The sequence below is a fragment of the Hippocampus bargibanti genome, linkage group LG10 (genome assembly GCF_051943395.1).
Source record: "Hippocampus bargibanti isolate YZ-2025 linkage group LG10, ASM5194339v1, whole genome shotgun sequence".
Taxonomy (NCBI): domain Eukaryota; kingdom Metazoa; phylum Chordata; class Actinopteri; order Syngnathiformes; family Syngnathidae; genus Hippocampus; species Hippocampus bargibanti.
In genome coordinates this window covers 12,737,325-12,760,715 of record NC_142743.1, presented here as the reverse complement: position 1 = coordinate 12,760,715, position 23,391 = coordinate 12,737,325, and the positions used below count along the sequence as shown (strand labels likewise).

General features: G+C 40.6%; 1 long non-coding RNA gene across 1 annotated transcript in view; it reads left to right on the top strand.

Moving 5' to 3' along the window:
- LOC148892498 (uncharacterized) overlaps positions 1-23,391 on the top strand; it is a 189,643-nt gene that overhangs the window by 158,636 nt on the left and 7,616 nt on the right. The window contains exon 7 of the long non-coding RNA XR_016116240.1: positions 12,983-13,116. This is a non-coding gene — a long non-coding RNA (uncharacterized LOC148892498). The remainder of the gene's footprint in view (positions 1-12,982; positions 13,117-23,391) is intronic.

The window sequence follows — 23,391 nt, the reverse complement described above, 5'->3', positions numbered from 1 at the left end:
CACTCCACTTTAGCGTAAAAGTTGTGCGTTACTTGACAGCAGAGTTGAGAGCGTTAAAAAAAAAAATTGGAATCGCACTGCATGACGTAAATCTCAAGACACACAATCTGAACTCTACGCAATGCGACCGAGAACTGCGCCAAGTTGTCGGCGTTAAAACTTTGATGCCTCTGTGCGAGCCAAAGCAGGAAGAGTAACAATTGCGCGGCGTAGCGGTAATAGGAAGAACGGAGCGAGGAATAAGGGGTTGGAGATGAAAAGTGAGTGGGGGGTGAGGGCGGAGTTGACGCTTATAAGATAGCGGGGAGAAAGGTTATCCATGATTTAATGCCGATGAGATGAGCCTACGCTATTGCGTTTGGGCCTTTCAGGTCGTTTCATCATGGTGCTCCTAATGAGGCCCGGGCCGACTCCCCAATGTACGTTGGTGGATAGTGAGCGGTGGCAGGCGCCAGTAACAACAGGTCTTGGAGTAAGTGAGGCTTTGCTGGATTGTTGGGGGGGGGAGGTAAGAAGTGGTGGTTGTCGCTCCAGGGCAAGCCACTTTGTCCTGAGGCTGTGTGAAAAGGTCACTGCCCCTGAAGACTCACCACAGGCAGGCGCTGTAGGGTGTCTGCAGGGGGGGGGGGGATCGGTGTGATTTGTTTTGGTTCAAACAGGAAGTGGCAGGTTAACAGAAGCGTGTCTATCAAAATGGGTTTTTGCCAAATCGCACCTAACTGCTAACCAATTTCCTCGCAAAGGTCATCATCAAACGTATTGGGCCAGTTAGCGCTAGCTTTTAATTACAGTAAAGTCTCGTTATATTGATATCGGTTATATCGATAGTACTGCTTATTACGATATACTATTTCTATGAACTCAAGGAGAAAATTACATGCCCGCAGGATCGGATATATCGATAGTCCGGTTATATCGATATTTTTTCAGACTCCCGAGAATATCGATATAACGAGACTTTACTGTAGTTTTAGATTCTCAATAGCTAGCTATGCTGCTGGCAGGATGCATGGCTACATAGGTAGGTAGTGCTACCTATGTGGCCATGCATCTTTCTTCTGCATTAAGTCCCTCGGGTGGTAAGCTACAATAGCTACGCATCTCTTTATGTAGCCGCTTGTGTCCAGCAAACCCTCTCTTGCTCTCTCTCTATGGCTATCTGCTTATATCTCCATTTAGCCTACTATTGGCCGATACAGCCAGTTCCAGCGGACATCGAATAAATCTTGCGACATTTTGACTTTAGCTAGCGCCCTTTAAAGTATTTATGTCTTTAGTTAGCTGTCCTTCAACTTAGCCCATTTTGTTCTCTCTGACTAGCTGTCTTCTCTCTATGGCTTACTGCCTGCTTATATTTCAGACTAGCCAACACTTTATCTTTCTAGCTAGCTGTACTGCTACTAGTACATGTCAAATTTCTGCCAATTTTCTTTCTACTGCTACCCAGGTGCCTACCTACGTAGCTACGTAATCCATTGTTACCTACCAATATTCTCGATTTACCTCAACTTTTTGTCTCTCAAACTCACCATTAGCTTGTACAGTATCTCTTTAGCCAGCTATCTCGTTTTGTTTTGGGGAGAGAGGGCCATCGTTATAATTAAACATTTCATGCAATCGGCTTACGCCTTAGATCTCAGTCAAATCTATCCGAGAGATAGTCAAACCGGTCCCCCTTACTGAGGGGTGGCTCCAGGGGATATGAAAGGCAAAGAGCCCTCAGAGTGGGTGGCAAGAGGGTGGGGCAGGGGGCCTGCTGCTGGTTCGACCTGTCTATTGGCCTTTGTGCAGAGTTAATGATGCCGCTAATATGTTCTTTTAAAAAGGAGCACACAGTGATTCATGGCTTTCATTAGCACCAGTGTGCCAGGGTAGGCGTCCCGGCCTCGCTTTCTCTTCTGTGACGCCTATCTACCCCTGTCCGGCCCACCCCACTTTTTTTAATGAGGGCTTGGAGATGAGGTGGCACACTTGACCCTCAATCATACAAGGAGGCTGTGGGGGTGAGTCCAGAGGTTTTTAGGGGGAGACGAAGGAGGAATATGGACAGTTGTACGTTATCATTCCAGGTAGCTGGGTAGCATGGGTATCCATTTTAACAACAAATGTTTTTTTTTTTTTATATCTTCAGCCCTTGAATGAGACATTGTAACAAGATATTTGAAATACTTCCACAAGCGTCTCATTAGTTACAATGTCGGCTAGCCAGAGGCTGAGCAGCATTGTATTTGTTTACCGTGGCTCAAGCACAAATTGGTTGCACTTCCTGTCATGAACCGATATGTTCTGTGTTGGAGCTTGGTACATCGCTGTCCAATATCGTTATCTTATTGCCGCGATATATCAACGAAGCTAATTACACATGCACAGCGCTCAAAATTTGACGTTTCAAGAAAACGTATCCAAACGTCTTCTGTTGAAAGATCTTCACCGCTCCAAGTTTTGTTTGCAATCATCTCGTAAGAGAAAAAATAAGTTAAGCAATTCGATAGTATATATAAGTGGTAGTGTTGAGTGGTTAGTGGCAATGTTGGTGGCTAATAGATTTTTACCTGTTTTTATATTCAGGACCCAATTAATGATTTATGAATGGCCCACCCTCCCCCTCAAACTTACTAGTTTTTTACTCATAAATAGCAATAGCGGATAGCTGGGAGGCAGCCTTTGCTAGCAGCTAACATTGGTGATTTGACTGGCTCACTTTGGAGAATAAATATTTACAAGTCAAGAGAGATATTTCAGGAGACCATTTGTCTTTGCAGGATTTCATAATTCGGTGATCGGAAGTTTCTTTTAAGCTCTTTTTCCACGTTGTTTTTCAGAGCAGGTCATTGTTCCTCACTAACTACTCAGACCTCCGAAGACATGTTTGAAAAAAAAATGAATACAATGCAATATAAAATATTAGTATGTGTTTTGACAATTTTGAAATATGTTCGAACTATAAAAATAATGTCCCTTAGATGATATTTTCACCTCCACCCCAAAAAAAAAATGTGCATTATCCCTAAATTGAAAATGAGTGCGATAACATACAGCATCAAATCTAACGGAGCATCTCTCACCTCAGTCAACCAACAGAAACAGCGGACAAATAAATAAATGATGTCTAAATTACACATGAACATGTGGTATTTGCGCTAACCATGCACCGGATTACACTTGTTTACAAGGGCTTGACAGGTTTTAGACTAGAAAATGTCAATAATTTAGTCAACATGTTTTACTCTCTCTCTCTCTCTCTCTCACACACACACACACACATACTACTGTAAATGTAGCCACTCCTTCAAGAAAACTGTTTGCTTCTTTTTCCAATTCGTCAATTGTTTAGAGACAGAAATGCACAGATTTAAGACTAAATCTACCCCCACATTTTGGGTCATTGCCTTTTATCGTCCAAAGTGAGAAGATCACTGGCGAAGAGCAGGCTATGAGAGGTGTAGATTAAAAATAAAGCCCGGAAAAGAAGCAACGATGGTGAAGTGGTAAATGTGATTTTTGTGTCCACCATGCATAAAATGTTGAATAATTTAACTTGACTGCTGGGATAACCTCAGGTAAAACGTGTTTACTGGGTCTAGGTGAAACCCACTTAGCTAGCCCGCTACCTAGCGTGATATTTTTCTGTGAAACTTTACTATATATATATATATATATATATATATATATATATATATATATATATATATATATATATATATATATATATATATATATATATATATATATACAGTAAAGTCTCGTTGTATTGATATGTTATATTGATAGTACTGCATATTAAGATACTATTTTCATTTCCCGGCAAATTTCTAGTCTTTTATGTATAATTAGTTCCGTTTAGTACGATACCGGGTTATTACGATAATCCGGTTACTACGGTGCCCTTTTCATCTCCCACCAGCCATTTTGCTCTGCTTATATTAATACAAAAGCAGTTTAAGGTGAATCGATATTTGCTTATGGGTTTCTATACAGTACCACCATTATCGATATCTGTATCGGTCACACCGTTGGTCACGTGACCAGCTTTCGTGTCTTGCACAGTGTAGCAGAGCTGCAATAGCATCTGATACATACTGTAGTCTTCTTATACAGTATACAATTGTTCAACACCAATTTCAACCATGGGGAAACGTAAGAATTGTGACCTCGGAACGAAGTACAAGGCAATAGTGGCTGTCAAGGAGCAAATCCTCCATCGCGAAAGAGTTTGACGTGCCGCAGAATACTTTATCAACGTCAGTAATGTAAACGTTGCAGTTTTTGTTTTCCATACATGTATTTAATTGTGTTGTATTCAGATATCTTTATCGCTTGACATAATCGTTTTTCATACAGTATGTACATGCTAGCGTTCGTGGTTTCTCTCGTGTGTGTGTATAGAACAATGTCGAGTGCTACTTAGAGTCACGATTGCAAGAATGCGTTATGAAAATAATAGATGACGTTTTTATTTAATGCATAAGTTTATTTTTCACTTTACTACAGTACAAAAGCATGCTAGATACACAATCCATGAACTCAAGGAGGACAATTACATGCCATGTCAAAGATCCGCCATTTATTGCCCCCTTTTAATCCAGTTCGGCGCAGGATCGGATATATCGATGGTCCTATAATTACTATTTTTAATTTGATATGTAACTGTTAATGTAGCCAATGTTTTGTCTTAGCTGCTACCTAGCACAAAATGGCTCAAGATCCCGCTCGCTATGCTAAGTTAGTATTGCGCATAGTTTGTATGTTTCCATCTTTCCAATTTTCTATGTAGTTTATTCTTTGCCTCATAATGGAGCTAATAATAATAATATACATTTCATTTATAAGCACATTTCAAAACTCTCAATGACACTTTACAGTCACAGTTTAAGTTTTTCTGTGGATGAGCAACGGCAGCCAGACAGCATTCACTGAAACTGGAAGTAAATCAAATACAAAGCTCGCTAGCTAATAGATAGTTAATAGATAAATAGCTAGATAGCTAGCCAATAGATACACACACATATATTACTTTCGCTAAGTACGTTGCCACCAATGTTTGTACTACTTTATCCTACATATCTCTACCTAGCTATCTAGCCTTTTATCATACTAGCCGGATATCTTATCTCTTAAGTTTCTTCTGAGTTGTTTTTTTTAATCTTGAATATCAGTTTATTCCTCTCCTTTTTTCCCCCTCTGCATCACCGCCGCCTTCCTGGAACACTTGTCGTAAACAGGATGCGAGTAAAACATTCGCGCGGCTCGCCAATCCACCAAAAGTGCCTTTCTCGCGGCCTTTTCTACCAGTTCAAAGCGCCGCGATGCTAATGAAGGCTCCCGTTTACAAAGAGAAGCTTATGTAAATGTTACCTCTCCAGATGTGCTGCGTAGCTCTCGCACTGCACTAGCCCCAAGCCGCCGCAAACGATAGTTAGCACGGAGACAAACCTTTGTGCCTATGGGGGCCCCACCGCGGTGCCGCCCGCCCGAAAATCAACGTGTCTAATGAAGTTTCACCATACGTTATAATGAAGCGGCAGCCAATTTGCATTTAAAAGTAAAAATCCAGAGAAAGTGGCTCCCCATACGCCTTTATAATGATCCTTATTGTCGGGTAAAGTTTTCACAGTGTACAACAGCTAACCTTAGCTGCGGATACAAAACTCTCTGTTATTGACACATACAAAAACAGCAACTCTCGATGCTAAACACCCCCGCTCCCCAGAGGTCCTGCTTGTTTTTATTACTGTAAATATGGCAAACTGGCTTGCTAGGAAGTGATCTTTATGTTGCGGGCAAATGTAAGGCAGGCAAACCTCGCCTCGAGCAAGACTAAAAAGTGTGCGTCAGAGTAAAACAGTTGTTGACTTTGTTTGAACACTGGCGTGTCAAAGCCCGCCTTGGGGGGGGACGCGTCGTTCCCTGTCGACATGTGACAAAGACTCGCATGAATAACAATGTCATTTTCTCACATGCACTTCTCGTTTTCGTCTTCAGCGCAGCCCCGCCGACAACCTCTCGTCCCCCTTTTTTTTTCTCTTTTTTTTGCGTTCCTCTCCAATTATTCATACGTGCTTTGAAAGTTTGGGCGTCATGCCCCCGATCGACGGTGACACATAAACTGCATTATCGTACCCGTAAACTAACGAGCGCCTGGTTCATGTGTTTTTAATCGAGCGCCAGTTGGGGACGCAGATGCGCTCGCAGATGTGAGGAAAGGTGGCGGAGATCGGGCGGTCCTAAGTGGTCGTTGTGCGGACACGGAAGAGTTATGAGTACTATATGGTGGGGTGTTGTCGTTTGTTAACAAGGTAAAAACAACAACAAAAATACTCCAGTTTTGTAAAAACTTTGTATACTGGGTTGGTTTGATGAGGAAGAGATGCAGATACAAAAGTAGCTTTTCGCTTTTTTGTTGTGGTTACTGAGATTGAGCCACAAGTAGAGAATGGATTACATTTTAATCCATCCACTGCCAGACAATGTTCTATTGCAGTGCCGGGGCTTTTGTCTTTTTCACCCAAATTGCAGGACCCATAGAATATTGAGTTTTAGGACAACATAAACATTCAATGCGGCGTAAGAAACCTTGGACTCTCTTCCTTCATCAGGATAAAAGTTAATTCCTAAATTATATGGGTCTGGAGTTCCCTGAGTTTGAAATGGGGTGACTATTCAAAATACAATACATACATATTGATTTATGTAGTGCTTTAACAACAGCTGAAGCTGTAACAAAGCGCTAACATGAACAAATGGCAAATGCTGCCCCCTCGTGGAAGACGAAAAATATTGTCAGAGGTCTGACCAGTGCCCCGAAAGACAAAACAAATTCGGGACTGCCGCTTGGAAATGGCAGTGAATGAGTTAAGTTCAAACTGTTTGCTTTTTCAATCACATTTTCACGGTTTGCAAGGTTGTGATGGTTGTGGATCCCAAATGAGCAGGCAGGAGGGAGCAGCAGGTTGTATTTGACAACATGTATTAAAATAAATATTTGACAATAAAGCTGACTTTGACTTTTGACTTTGAAAGTCAGCAGGAACAAAATCTAAAACATCAAAGTCATCCAAACAGAAAAGTACAAAGTATCAAAGAAAACCGTAAGTAAAAATCTGCCAAGATGAAACAAACCTGACAGGGTGAAGCAAACATATTCAATGACTCGACAAGGAATGGTCTTGCCGGGTGTCCTTTTAACTGCCACTGATTGGTACGACCAACACCTGTGCAGGTGGGCCGACAGCGCCACCCGTTCGTCGCCAACCAGATCGTGACACACATTTTAGGTTGAATTAATAATAATAATAATAAATAATAATACATTTAATTTATAAGCGCCTTTCAACACTCTTAAGGTCACTTTACAGTCACAGGATAAGTTTTCTGTGGGTGAGCAGCGGCAGCAACACGCACCAGCATTGACCCAACCCGGAAGTAAATAGATAGAAACCTAGCTATCCAGCTAGTAGATAGCCAACATATAGCTAGCTATATAGCTAGCCACCTAGATAGCGCTATAGCTAATAGCTAGCTAGATCGTTAGTTAGCTAATACACTGAATGTCATTATTAAACACACAGCTAGCCAGCCAGTAGATAGCTAATAGAGAGCCAACAGATAGCTAGCCACTGAGATAGCAATATAGCTAATAGATAGTTAGCTCGATACTTAGTTAGCTAATACACTGAATGCCACAATTAAATACACAGATAGCTAATAGATAGCCAACAGATAGCTAGCCATTTAGGTAGCTATATAGCTGCTAGCTAGATAGCTAGTTAGCTAATACACTGAATGTAACGAAATAAAAAATAATAAATAATAATAATTCAGAATAATAGAATAATGTTAGAATAATAGATAATAATAGAATTAATAATAGAATTCAGAGTTGTTTGACTTGAACACATTTTCTCTGCATTTTAGGTTGACATAGGGCCCGATATTTACTGAAATGTAATTATTTTGAGATTTTCAAGATGGCATCCCATGTTTGTGTGAATTTGGGTGCTTTTAACATTTATTTTAGGTCAGATTTTTGTGTTTGATTTTTGGACGGATGTTCTTTTAAATTTTTTATTCAGAATTTGGAATGATTTTAATTTTTCACCATTTTTTTAAAATTAAGTTAACTTTTGGACAACCTGGTCATAATTCTGAATTATTGGATGTTATTGTAGATCGACCAAATACCCTCATTTGTATTTACTTATTTTTTTACTTTTTTTTTTGATCACTTGAAATTATAGTATTTTGCATTTTTTTGACTTGTGTTCAGATTTACAAGTTGTGCCAAAATGTTACCTATAAATTTCATACATTTTGACATTGTTTCAAAATGTTCTGTCTGTTTTATTTTTTGAGGTCATTCTCTGCCAATGGAATGTTTTCATGTGATCATTCCAACATATTAGCTTTTTAGCACCAGCATTCTCCTATTGTCATGCGTGGGGGGCACCTTTGCTTTGACTTCCTTAACCCCCTCACCTCACATCTCTCCCACAAAGAAATGAATAAATCATACGTGATATGGAATGTGATCGAGCGGGCACGAATAGAGAGTAGAGGCGTGATTATTCTTTGCTCCACTGAGGTCTTATCTTCCAAAGTGCCACTAAAAGCACGAGAGACTTTGTGTCACTTTTGTGTGGGATGGCGGCGGCTGATTCTGATGTGAGATGAAAGGCGGCGCGGACCTTCCCGCTCAAATTCAGTGTCCTCCAGCCGAGGGACGTGTGATATTGATGGCCCTCCCGGCGTTCGCCGCCTAAGCTAACGTGATAAAGCATCCATATTGTTTTAGCTGCCGTTGCCCACGGTGTCGAATAAAGTTGCGAACGGCGCAGAGCAGTCTCAGCTTTCAAAAGTAGGCCGCGAAAATGTCAAAGAGAGCGCAGCGAGCGATTAGCTCGGCGACACTGCGGGAACAATCATTTTTTTCAATAAAAAGAGTTAGCATTCGCTAACTGACAACTGTGCTTCTAGAATTAAATTAAATTTGATCCAAAAAGCCTGCTCTGCTTCATGCTACCATACAGCGCAAACGTCATTAAAATGCTAACTGTTAGCATTGTTACTCGCGGTTTGAGAAGCAAATGATATTTGAACACTTGAAGGACAACAGACACCATTTTTTTGTTTCTTAACTGACATCAGAAAAACGTTTTATAGCATCTAAAATGCCCAAAACATGCAGGCTGATATTTTTAGTCAAATGCAAAACACAAATAAAAATGTCACTATTGGTCACACGCTGCCTTGCTCCAGAATCAAAACAAATGGCTTCAGAGAGTTCAGATTCGGAGAAGAGGCTTTCTTGTTACTCATCCAGTTCTGAATATGATTCAGATAGTTCTGAAGAGGAAAGCATAAATGTTTGCAATTGATTAAAAAAGTCCTTCTGTATCAATTCGAGCCGTCTGGACGCCAATGTGGCGCCCAGAAAATGCACAAGATGACGGACAAGCTCCGTTAGAAATGGCTGATTTGTCCACTGGGAATTTGTGTAAACTTACACCTTCTTTATGCGTGTTAATGCAATTGACTGCGACACACAATGATTCACCATCGCGTTATTTATCAAAGTCAAAGTCGGATTGATTGTCATATATGCTAATATGCAGCACAGATGAAATGACTGTCAACACGATGTTTTCAGACCAAACAAAGTACCCAAAATGCATTGTGTGTCGCTTTCTCCGTCACGGGTGTTCCCTCCATAGGGGATTATCATCAACTTGAAAACAAGATTTCTTGAATATTCAGCGCAAGTCTTAAAACGTAAAATATAGCTATATGCGGTGGAATCTTTGTAAAATGCGCTCAGTAGAAGTCATTTGAAGTGGTTTTACAAATTATGGACACAACATGTCCGGAGGTGTCAGTTGTCCTTTAACCTAAATGTGAACAAATATTTGATGGAAAGTTTTTTTCTTTTTGTTTTTTTAAATGTGTGGCAACCTCATCAAATGTAAAAATGTAGAAATTTGTACCAAAGTCCAAAACACAAACAACTTCATGTTTCCACTTAAAATTTGGAATTTAAAGCAGTTTTTGGTGTTTTGTTTCGGTTTATTGATTTTATTTATGTGGTTCAAAACTTCCAATTCATTCATTTTAAAACTGTTTTTCACAGCAAAAAAAAAAAAACAAAAACTGACAGTACCAAATTTCCTCAAAAAATTCAAACAATAAAATTTGATGACCAAATCTGGACTAATTACAAGCTTGTTTTCACCCCCCTCCTGGAATGGAGGACGTACCCCACCCCCAAAACCAAATGGGAGCGAGGCCAGCCTTTACATTAGCAAGGATGCGCTCAGGGATGGCACCTCGTATCACGCGGAGTCCGTCCCACCGCTGAGTGCTGCTCATCTGCTTGCCCTCGTCTTCTGTCACCCCCTCCCAATCCGCCGTCATCACAGTTAACACCCCCCCCCCTTTCCCACCCTCTCATCCCCGCGCTCAAATGACTTGAGTCAGTGATGGAAGAATCCATTTACATTGTGTGCTTTATAACATCTTCTTGACAATGCAGTCGCGGATTAGAGACATTTGTGATGAATCTTTTATAAAGACCCCGGACCCCCCCTCTCCGTATAACCCCCTCCCCCATCCCTTTCTCCATCATCTTTCTGCTCTGTGTGTACAGGCCACATGTGTCTGTTTGGATGTCACTGCCGAATAAGACGAAGAAAATGGGGAAAAAGGGTGACAAAGAATTGTCAAGAGTTAGGGGGGGGGGGCATTAAAATTTATCCGCCCGGAACTTACTGGAACAGCGCTCGTCCTCTCAGACGCCCAAAGACGCACTCTGTCCTCATCAATTCTTTACCGCCATTTTGACACCCGTGCCACTTCCTGTCTCTTTTGCGTTTCTTTTCTGAGACATTCACCCCCCCACCCACCCTCCTCCAAAAAAAAAGAACAGAAATACACACGCACACAAAAAAAAACCCTTTCAAAATTAATGTCAGCCCGAAAGAAAATCTAAAAGTGCGACTCAAAGCTGACATGATGTTGTTCTTCGTTATTCCCTTTGAAAAGCCATTTTGTTCGGCGAGCGCTTTTGGCGAACAAACACGCACACGCTTGTCTAGTCCGAACACAAAGCCCGTCTTTCTACTCTGCCGCTTAGTTAGGCCAACACGAAAACCCTCCGCTTGTTCGCGTGATGATGACTTTTGCGAAGTAACCGTAAAGGGCCAAGCAACTAGCTAGCTAGCTAGCTATCTATTAGCTAGCTAGCTAGCTTTCTATTTGAGTTACTTCCGGATTGAGTGAACGCTGGCGTGTGTGGCTGCCGCTGCTCACCCACAGAAAAACGTAACCCGTGACTGTAAAGCAACCTTGAGAGTTTTGAAAAGCGCTTAGTAATGATGATTTTCAGAATTTGACATTTGCCTCAATATTTTTGTGATGTGACAGAGGCTGGCTTTTATTCATCACCATTCAAAATCAGAATCAGAATCATGTTTATTGCCAAGTATGTAGAACACACAAGGAATTTGTCTCCGGTAAAACATGCTGCACTAGTATCATCATCAAAACATTGCAAAGAGGCACAGTTCCATTCTCTATCTCTCTCTATCTATACTGCTGTGTTACTTCCGGGTAGAGTGAATGCTGGCGCGAATGGCTGCCGCTGCTCACCCGCACAGCAAACAAAAAAATCCCGTGACTGTAAAGTGTGCTTGAGAGTTTTGAAAGGCACTTAGATATTAAATGTATTATTATTATTATTATTATTATTATTATTATTATTATTATTATTATTATTGTTATTATTTGGGTTACTGTTTAAAGAGTTAATGGCTTGGGGGAAGAGGCTGTTTAAATGTCTGCTGGATTTGGTGCAGATGGATCGGTAGTGCCTGCCTGAGGGGAGTAGCTGGAAAAGGTGGTGGGCAGGGTGTAGAGGGTCCAGTTGGATTTCATTTATAACTTTGACTGTCAATCCAGCATACTTAGTGAATCTATGTTTTCGGAGTTGGAAAGCTGCATACGAAAAAAAAAGTCTTTATTTGGAGATGAAATTTTACAGGAAATTTCAAAGCCACATTTGTGTTAAAATAAACACTTTCCAATTTGTGATTTTAACCAATTTGTCTAAATTTCTACCAGAAAAAAAAAAAATATGTCACACTTTTTTCACTTTTTATTTTTTTCTACCGTAATTTCCGGACTAAAGAGCATACCTGATCATAAGCCTCACCCAGTACATTTTAAAGGAAAAAAAAACATTTTGTACATACATAAACCACACTTGTTTTAACTCATTCATTGCCATTCCCGAATTTATTTGGGATTTGTAAAGCATGATGTGGAGCGCCATTCCCGAATTTGTTCTGGTTTTGGTTTTTCTTGCGGGGTGTGGCGATAGAGCGCTGGACAGACCTCTGGCAATGTTATTCCCTTCCGCAAGGGGCAGCATTTGCCTTTCGTCCATGTTAGCGCTTTATTACAGTTAAAGCGCAATATCAATCAATCAATATGTATTGTATTTTGTAAAGCCGCCCTCATTTCAAGCTCAGATACTCATATAACTTGGGAATGAACTCTTTTTTTTTCCTTATGAAAGCAGAGAATCCAAGGTTTCTTATGCTGCATTGAATGTTTATGTAGTCCTAAAACTCAATATTCTCAATTTGAGTGAAAATGACAAAAACCCTGGCAATGGAATGGACACATTTTTTGCACATCGTCTCACAGTGAATGGGTTATAAAGTTTTCCCCTCCTTCTCTGCTCTTTTTGGCCCTGAAAAAGTACCACCAAATTCATTTATGACCTTTCCTGCAGTACAAACTAGAAACCAGAAGCCTTCCTAACTTTCCTGGTTCCACAATGAAAGGAAAGACAGTGAAACTGAATCTTTCAAAGACGAATGAAATAAAATTGCAGCTTGTAGTTTTTTTTTTTTCTTTTTTATGCAACTCTACTCAAATTCATCATATTTCAACAGATTGTTTCTTTCTCCACTTGTGGCTTTTCCAGTTCGACTACCCCTCGCCCCGCCATTGTCCGGATTTGGGGAGAAGAGGATGCCAAAGAGAGATACAGCGCGACGACGCAAACGTCGCACGGGAGAGCAAGATGAAAAATTGATGGGCTTTCCATTTGAATTCAAGGTAGGCATCACTCTGCGTAAGTAGGCCTGTCTCTTTAAATCAGAGGAACTGTCGCCCGTGTGACTGCCTGTTTACAAAATAGTAGCCTGAAAATGAGACCTGCTCCCCGCGGACAAGCTAACTTGTCTAAATATAAATAATGAAGTTGGGATAAATAATTTCCACAGTTTGAATAATGCACACGGCGACGGAAATTCACTTACACTGGTGAAACGGGAGTTTCACCGGTGTACAATTGGGGTGTTGTGAGTTGACCCCTGCTGTCGGCGCTCTTACTTTCGACTCTGTTTGGCGAGTCTTGTGTCCAAAAAGTTTGTCTTCAAATTACGACATAAAGAAAAAACTGCTGCAAAAAAAATTGGGGTAACAAAAGTTGAAACATTTGCAATTCCCAAAGAAATCTGAAACAAAATTGAGGACCAACATTTATTTATTTTTATTTGTATTTTTATTTTTTTTATTTTTATTTATTTGTCTGTTTGTTCATTTGTTTGCTTATTTATTTATTCATTTATTTATCCATTTATTTATCTGTGCATTTGTTTCTTTATTTATTTGTTCAATTATGTATCTATTTATTTATGTTTATTTTATTTATTTAATTATCCATTTATTTATCTGTTTGTGTCATTTATTTATTTATTTATTTATTTATCTATATGTAACAATTAAAAAAAAACATTTGGATACCTTGATTTAAATTTCATCTCAAGGAAAAAAAAGACTCAGAATTTTGGCATATGTTTTCTAACTAATATTTTTGCCCCAAAAAAACAACGTCGTCATCTTGGAATTCAGACTTACAAATTGGGTCCAATTTTTTTCAAAGTTTAAATCAACATGTATTGATTGTATTTTATTGCAAGTTTAAAATATTCTTTTAAATATCTTGTAATTGTTTGAAAAATCCAAGACAAATGTAGAAAATCTCAATATCAAAACTTCAAAAGGTTAACACATTTTCAAATTTGATTCTCACAAGAAAACATTTTAGTGTTCATTAAAAAAAACATATTACAAAATAAGGTCTCATCGAAACCCTTTAAGACAAATTTGATCCCCAAAGGAATTTGGCATCAAACTTAGATCAAAAATATGAAAAATTCTGACCCAATCTAAAATTTGATCCCATTGCCAAAACCCTTTGTCAGCAAATTCCGACCAAAATGTTGTTCAAGAAAAAACAAATCACCAAAAGAATGTCAACATAATTTTGTCCAAATGTTCCAAAAACTTTCTGAACTAATAATTTAATTCTAGCAAATTTCTGGCTCAAGATCCAATCAATTTGTAATTCTAAAATAAAATGTAAATGAAATTTGTATGATTCATGACAAATCACACTGACACTTCCTGCAAATCGCTGATTTCTATTGATTAGTCCGCTCGCAATCCAGCTTGTTTTTGTTGTCTTTTTGAGATGACGCCCACCCTTACCCAGGCCGCGCCGACCCTTGCTCAATCACCTTTTCTCGGCGCGATTTCCAGGGCGCCGAAGGTGGGATTTTGCCGCTTTCCTTTTCTCTCGCGCCTTGGTTGTCCTCGGCAGAATAAGCCTAGTGATAAATGGCTCATTACGAGAAGTGCCAAACGCTCAAACTGTGATTAGCCTTAATTGGCTAATTGGACGGAGGCGTTGTAAGGCATCAGCTTAATTGCTGTACAACCCCAACTCCACCCCTCCCCCTACCCCTCCTCATTTAATTTCCAATCTTCCCTCGCACAATGAAGTTGAACGCCAGCTCCGGATTTCCAGAAAAAAGGCCGACTATGCTTTTTTTCCGGTTGCCGATTCGAGCGGCGACAGATCGTGCGAACACCCTTCACACGCGTCGCCGAGCAATACAAGGTGGAGGTGCTGCGAGTGTTCTGCTAATACCATCACAAATTCACACTCTCCAAATAGGTTAATGTGTTTTTGCCCAGAGGGGGGGGCCCCCGATCTACCTGCACACCCATTAAGCAACAACACTGTTAGCGGCCCGCCAGTGAAAACTAGTCCGGAACATTGTGTGTGTGAACCACAAAGGGTTTTTGTTCGTGCACTGGAAGGTGTCACTCCAAATGGAGGGCAACCGGTGGCTCGCGGGTCAAACACGGAGCATGGGAAAATGAAAAAATGCCCTCCGGTATGCCAAAAAGTGGCGGCCTATATTCTATATAGAGGAAAGCACTTTTTGGAGCAGTCGTAAAAATAAATAAATACAGTGAAACCTCTGTTTACGAACCCCTTGGCTTACAAACTTTTCGGTTTACGAACGTTACATTTATGAAAATTTTACCTTGGCATACGAACTATTTTTCGGGATACACAGGGAGCTGCCACAATGAGTGATGTGTCGTTCGCGAACGAGCCCGTTCTCTTAACAAGAAAATGGTGGCCACTGTTTTTGTCCTCTATTCCCCGCCCCCAGTCTTCGGTTAAAGCCACGTGATTGGCCAAGAACGCAGCAGTGGGGGATGGAGTTACAGACAGAGAGAGAGTGAGGCCGTTCTCCAAAAAACAAAATCGCGTCTTCGGTTAAAGCCACGTGATTGGTCAAGAACCCAGCAGTGGGGGGTGGGGGGTGGGGTTAAACATTAAAGAGACAGGCACACAGAGAGAAAGTGAGAAAACACACACACGAAAGGGAGATGACAGAGCTTGAAACAAAAAAAGAAAAGTGAAAGCTATCAACCCAGCTAAACAGATCACAATTGATGAAGAACTAGATACAATTATCACAGAGAAAGCACCTTCAAGGGATCATTCCTCAAGATGGTGAAAGAAGGTTACGTTCCTCATCAAGTGTTTAATGCTGAGGAAACCGGACACTCCATTCCAGCAAGCCATTAACGACCATCATAAAGGTAAATATAATGACTTTATTGTCCAGTAAAGTTTATTTCTTTAATCATAATATTATAGCACATTTATCATACATAAAATAATGTATATTTTGTGTAGTTTTAAGGCTTAAAAGATTCGAAGGTAGAAAATTATGTTTTATGGGGACGTGGGAATGGATTATTCTCATTTCATCGGTTTCCTATGGGAAATTCATTTTTGGGATACACACTTTTCGCCTTAAACACTCGTAAGCCAAGGTCCCACTGTACATAAATAAATAAATAAATACATACATGCATGCATAAATACATAATTAAATACATACGTACAGTACGCACGGTATGCGTATATGTATATATGCAATGAATACATTACTGCAAAAATATTAACTTACTCATCAAACTTTTAAAAACAGCATTCCATTTTTACTTTCTATGTTTTAAACCCAAATTATTCAACATTGAGTTTTAACCAGTATCGTTTCTGTCAGCTCCAGTCGTACTTGATTATATTTTGTGTCAGCCTGACCTCTACTGGTAGCCACATGTACTACACTCCATTCGTCACAGCCCCAAAAGAATCTGCTAAAAACATACACTAATGTTATCCCTAAATTGTAAGTGTTTTCATTTGGACGCAGAGGGTTCCAAAGAGCAAACATTGACCACGAATCATGGCAACTCGCCTGACCTCTATCCTTCACTTGGGACGCTGGTGTTTATTTTGGGATGCGGGTGAGTGATAGATAGCTAGAAAGAATGCCAAAGAGTGTCTGATATACCATGAGAAGTCTAAAAGAGCACTCAGCGGGGATACAAGGAGACAGATAAGAGAGGAACATGGCTGTGATCCAATTCATTGTTCTGCTGTTCTCTGGACTAAATTTTGGTTGAAAATCTCAGTTAGATTAAAAAATACGTATGTTCACATTTTTGGAATGATAGGTTATAAAAACATGCAGCGATACCATGATTCAATACAATGTAAAAAAAGTGAACTAGATAGCTCATTAGATAGCTTGATAGCTATATTGGTTGAATTCTTCAATCCAATTCTTTGTGCTCTTCTTTTTGTGGTCTTCCTGGCCACCACAGGGCAATATACTGCTGTACAGTCACACATACACAAACAAAGAACAGACTTCTACTACTGTTCAGTGACTCGGTCTGTTATTATATTTTTCGTACAAAGAAACATAACATGAATGAGAGCATTCTTGTACTGTATCTGTGTAAAAACCGTGATGCTAACAGTTAGCATGTTAATGTGGTTTTGCATTGATTGTTAACTCATTTGCTGCAATTCCCGAATTTCATCAGGAATTGAAAAGCATGACGTGGAGCGCCATTCCCGAATTTGTTCAGGTTTTGGTTTTTCTTCCGGAGGGGTGCGGATAAAACGCTGGCAATGTTTTTTCCCTTCCCTGCCCAGATTGTTTAATAAGTAGAGATGCAAGATGTAAGGGAGGCAAAGTAGACCAAGGTGAGAAAGACATATTTTCGGTCAGATCCACAAACGGCACCTTGTCCTGATTTAACACCCCTGAGCGTTCCGCATCTCTACAGTCTCCAGACGCACTCACAGAAGCGCACTCGATGCTCGTGAAGCTGTCCGCGGACTTTACAGTTGAGGGAGCCGCGACGTGGGTGAGTCACCGCGAGTTAAAGGTGGACTCTGTGATTCACGATGGAACGAGGAAGGGGGGGAGTGGGGAGATTGTGAGGCCAGAACTCAGCCTTAGAGCGGATTTTTATGTGGCCCGCTCGTCGCCGCGTGACGCGCTCTATCTTCATCATTTACACAGCCGGCATGCGGAGTTTATCGCCGATGATCAGACTCTCGTGGAAAGGTCGTTTGCTCTGGCGCTCTTGAGCCCATTTGCGCTCGGTTGCCAACCCAGACATCAGCAGGAGCCAAAGTGCGTAATTCTTTTCATTATAATGGCCAAAATATTTGTAGTTTAATCTGTTAATACACGACAAACTGTGATCCATGAAACGTTTTGATATCACTTCAAATTGATTCAGAAATACAGCCAAAAAAAGATATCTAATCGCTTCTAGATTTCAAAAAAATGACCGTAAAAAAATACATGAGTCAAAATGAAACTCAACACCACTTCAACATACAGTAAAGTCTCGTTAGATCGATATCGGTTATATCGATAGTACTGCTTATTACGATACTATTTCTATGAACGCAAGGAGAAAATTTACATGCCGCAGGATCGGATATATCGATAGTCTGGTTATATCGATATTTTTTCCGACTCCCAAGAATATCGATATAACGAGACTTTACTGTAGTTCCTTGACATCACAATGCCACAAGATGGCTGCAAAGTACAGTAATACTTTTGCTCCTTACTACCCTAGTATGCAAATTGGCGAATCCCGAAGTGTGTGTGTGCGTGTGTGTGTGTGTGTGTGTGTGTGTGTGTGTGTGTGTGTGTGTGTGTGTGTGTGTGTGTGTGTGTGTGTGTGTGTGTGTTTATATATTCAAGTCACACAACATTTAACAAATCAAAAAATATAAATTCTATTATTTCAATGATCATTCACAAAATTGACTTTACTTTGATTGCCATTTTTGATTCGTAATACAGTTTCTGTGAGGTCCCCATTAATCAGGTGTACCTGGTAAGGATCGTGTGTGAATTATTTAAATACATTTCAGTATATTCAAATTTACTCCCCATTACAGATGTAAAATGTTTTTTTTTCCTGAAGTCCCCAATAGATAGATAGATATTTAAGTGTGTATAAGATGACAAAGCCACTGTGTGCATCCCTGATTTTTTTAGAGTTGTAAGTCATTTGTAAAGGGTGGTACCCATAAGTGTGTGTGTGTGTGTGTGTGTGTGTGTGTGTGTGTGTGTGTGTGTGTGTGTGTGTGTGTGTGTGTGTGTGTGTGTGTGTGTGTGTGTGTGTGTGTGTGTGTGTGTGTGTGTGTGTGTGTGTGTGTGTGTGTGTGTGTGTGTGTGTGTGTGTGTGTGTGTGTGTGTGCGTGTGTGTGTGTCTGTGTGCGTTTCACTGTATATGTATCAAATAAATCAAATAAAAATATTTCAGTCGAAAACACCCCTCATCCCCTCCATCTTGGACGCCGACCCAGTACGTTGGTCGAGTTACTAAAATCCCCATGTGACGTTTTTTAATCAGAAATTGACAGTAAATTGACCACAAAGAATAATTGGAAGTGACTTTTTTATATTCTCCAGACAACCACCCAAACACAACACACACACACGCACACAGATAAATACGTGACTCCTCAATGAATTGACACCCTCACGTTTAAAATCCCCCCCTCTCCATTATCCAAGAATGCGTATTTCTTAATTATTCATGGCACAGGCATTGAAGCAGCCAGGTCTTTTTAATTTTTCATTTCCGAGTAGCTTCAAACGAGATCGCTCATAAAAAAAGGGGGGGGGGGGGGGGACCCACTTCTTATGATTATTATTACTTTTGGGGGCTGGATAGTAGCGGCGGTGGTGATGGGAATTGCTTGCAGGGAGAAGCTGACAGCGATTTGACATCTCCGGCTGCCTCTTTGCTGTTTGGTGACAGTGTTGGTAAAGGGAAGGAATCGAGGTCACTTGGCATGAGGATTCATTAAGAGGCCTCGCTTAAAAATAATGTCTGTCTTGGGATGTGGTGTCGTAATGCCTGTATTGGCCACGAGGTGGCGGACGAGGGCCGATTGTGAAAATGTAGAGAAGACTAGGATGTAGTGACGTGAGCGTACTCGGGAAAACGCAAAAAATGCAATGTTTAAAAAACGTTATTTTTTTTTTGTTCCATAGTAAAACTTCTTCTTTTCCTTCTGGCTTTTCCCTTGAAGGGGTCGCCACAGCAAATCAGTGTCCTCCATCTTTAGAGGTTTGATCCGCATGTTTGTTTTGGCCAAGCTTTTACGTAGGATGCCCTTCCTGACACAACCCTCTGTATTTATCCGGGCTTGGGGCCGGCATAAGAAGATTTATGTCCCTTTGTGGCTACAGAACAAGCAACTGGCTCAGTAACAGACTCCCAAACACAAAATGGTCATCGGCACAGCAACATTCAAAGAAGCAAAAACTATACTCACCATTTGATGACAGTGCTCTGATCTTACCATGCAATGGGCATCTCTTTCCCCTTTCTCCACATGGTTCTATGTGAAACAAAAATTTAATTTTAAATAGGGTGCTAATGCTAATAGCATTGCAGTAAAAAATACAGACTATAAATGTATGTGGACTAAGAACAAAAAGGAAAAACCTGAAATTAGAAAAAATAGCATGTTCATTCAGTCATTCATTGACAGACGATGTGCAAAAAAATGTGTCTACTCCAGTGCCAGGGTTTTTGTCATTGTCACATGAATTCCATGGCCCACAGAATATTCAGTTTTAGGATTACATCAACATTCAATGCAGCGTAAGAAACCTTACGCTCTTTTCTTTCATCAGTAAACAAGAGTTATTTTCTAAATTATATGGGTCTGATCTTGAAATGAGGGTAGCTGTCCAAAATACAATGAATACATACATATTGATTTATATACTGCTTAACAACAGCCGAAGCTGGAACAAAGCGCTAATGTGAAAAAAGGGAAATGCTGTTCTCTTGTAAAAAGTAAAAAACATTGCCAGAGGCCAGTGCTTTATCGGCATCCAAGCATGAAAAAAACAAACCCGAACAAATTAGGGAATGGCCCTACTTCATATTTTCAATTCCACAATAAATTCGTGAGTGGCAGTGAATGAGTTAAAAAACACACTTCTACTAATAACAAAGTTGATGATGTCATCACGACAAAAATACATCAACCGATAGATAAAAACGACATCAAACGACATTGACTTTTGCGTGTGAAGATAAAAGCCTTCGAATGGCAAAGTCTCTCTCAGCGCCTGCCTTCAAAGTGTGTTTTACCACCAAAATATAAATCACAACATTATTGTGTGAAGCGCGTGAGCGAGTGTATGTGTAAAGTGTCACCTGGAGAGCACTTCCTGTGCACTCTACCGTCTGCCGCATGTTCGGTGTCACAGTGACACATTCATGGGGTGTTCGTGCGTGTGCGTGTGTTTTTTAGTGAGGGTAGTGTCATTGAATTTTACAGGCACTTTGAATCCTAGTATATTGTCACACACAAATGTCCCCACTGGCCCATGTCCACAATGAATGTGTGTCCAACCTCGTGACTCGTCCTGTGTTTAATACAGTCCTGATTTCATTGTCACAAATGTTACAAAACGTGTAATATTGTATGCTAGTCTCAACAGCCTCTCTGGGGAGAAGCATTTCCCCACCACTACCCCTCTCCTGGCCCATATAAACATATTACGTTTTTGGGTGCTTGCCAGACACACCATGTATTACCTCGCACCGCAGACAAATTGGCAATCGGGGTGCTAGTGTAATGGAGGCTAATTGCTTAAGTGCTGGCTTCGTTTGTGTTTCAAACACAGATTGCAGGCCAACCTGGATGAGAGCACAAGTAGCCATTAGCTCGAAAAAAAAGCCCCTTGTTAAATAATACTATTGTGCTGCTAGCTTTATAAAAATCATGACATGCTATACAATATTGACAATTTCAAGATAGCTTCGAGGCTCGTGCTAACTAGCCGATGACATATGAAGGCGCCGCGAGGGTTAATCTATTGTTTTGTTGTAGGTCTCCCAAAAGGGGGTTGCTGGTCAGGCACACTCCGACCCTCGCCATCTGCATCGCGGCTCTGTTAGCAGAGCCACGGTGGCACAGGGAAAGCTGTCGCATGTGGCGGACATACTGTAACTCCCTGCCGCGTTAAGAAGGGCAAAGGTTGCATTTTTGCTTAAGGTCAACTAAATAAAGAACACGCTCGGCCCTCACACGCAGTTGAAATCACAACACAAGCAGATGTTGCTTTTACTATCGCTAATGAGATGCTAATATACTAGCAGTGGGTATCCTAACATGTAGCAAAATAGTAAATTATATGAAGTAAATGTTTGAAATGGCCCGAAGAATTTGAAGCCGTATTGGTTTTAATCAGATGGGAATTGTATGTGGGGTGGGGGTGTTAGAAGAAAATCCTCTATCAAATTGGAAACTTCCATGTGAGAACAAAACAAAATGGCGTCTTGCCCACAGCTTTTAAAACACCATATCCTCATAATTTTAAAATTGTCATTAAAATAGAGAACGTATTTGTTGCCTACTGTAACCCCAACCCCCCACCCCCCAATAAAACGTTTTTTTTTTATATACTTGAGCTGCTGTTTTGGTTAGCGTCAAACTTCACACATTGTCAGCCAATTTCTTACGTCATACGGTACAGCATCCCATTGGTGTAGTACTGCAGTTCTGACAGTAGGCGGTGCTGTCAGCCTTGACTCATTTCCTCGCGTTTTCGTCACACAATTCCAAAACGGCCACTTGAACACCGGCTTCCTTTGTCCTCTCGCCTCCATCGATCACATTTGTGATCACCTTGGTGCATTTTCATCCCGGCCAAAATAACATTTGGCGAACAATCCAATGTCGTCCAGTACAAAAATAAATCGGGTTTACCTTTGATTGGCACTGTCGCGGATGGGTAGCTAGGTAGAGAAATAGATAGACAATGCTAATGCTAAACATTAGCTGTGTGTGTGTTTCGCAGAGATGTGCAGTCCCAAATGATCGTCAATCTAAAGTATCAAGCCGTTGCCAAATATATAGTTCCATTTCGCACATGTGTTAAAGCGTGTTTCCTTTTTATGTTTTGAGCAGGGTGGAGGGGGGGGCATGATGTCGTGTCACATGTGTGCAATGTTTTAATTAAAAGGGTTCACCACCAGGTCACACTCGGCTATAGCTCCAGTGGGTAAATATTTGCCTCACACTGTCACCGGGCACCATTATGGCTCTCAGTCCTGCACAAAGCATTTCTGTGTGCGTGCGTTCGTGTGTCTTTGTGTACACATTAGTCAATGCCTACATCTTCCTGTATAGCCCCCTCCACCTACCCTCCCTGCACTCTTGTTTTTTTTCTTTACAACTGTAGCTCCACACGGTTTGATCAATAATGTGTCCTTCATTGTCAAGCTGGGCCTGCTGACCTTGGCAGCCTTTTGTCTCTCACCAAGGGGCTCGAGTATGCATGTACAGGTTGTAAAATAGGAAGAAAAAAAACACACCCCTCTCAAGGAAACGCTTTTCACTTAATGCCCTTGCAGACAAATTAATCACATGAGAGGTCTTTGTTTAATTAAGGCAATGCGGATGTTGAACGACGACACAAAATGATCGCACAGATATACAGTATATTGCATTTCCTCAATAAAATGAATCCCGCTTCGCAAAAATTGCACATCACTCACCAAGTACGACATTTGATTTCTCTCCCAATCGAGAGAAACAAAAGTGGTGTGGGAGTATCATTAACTTCTTTGCTGTTCAGATTTTTTTGTGTGGGTGCTGCTGTTTTG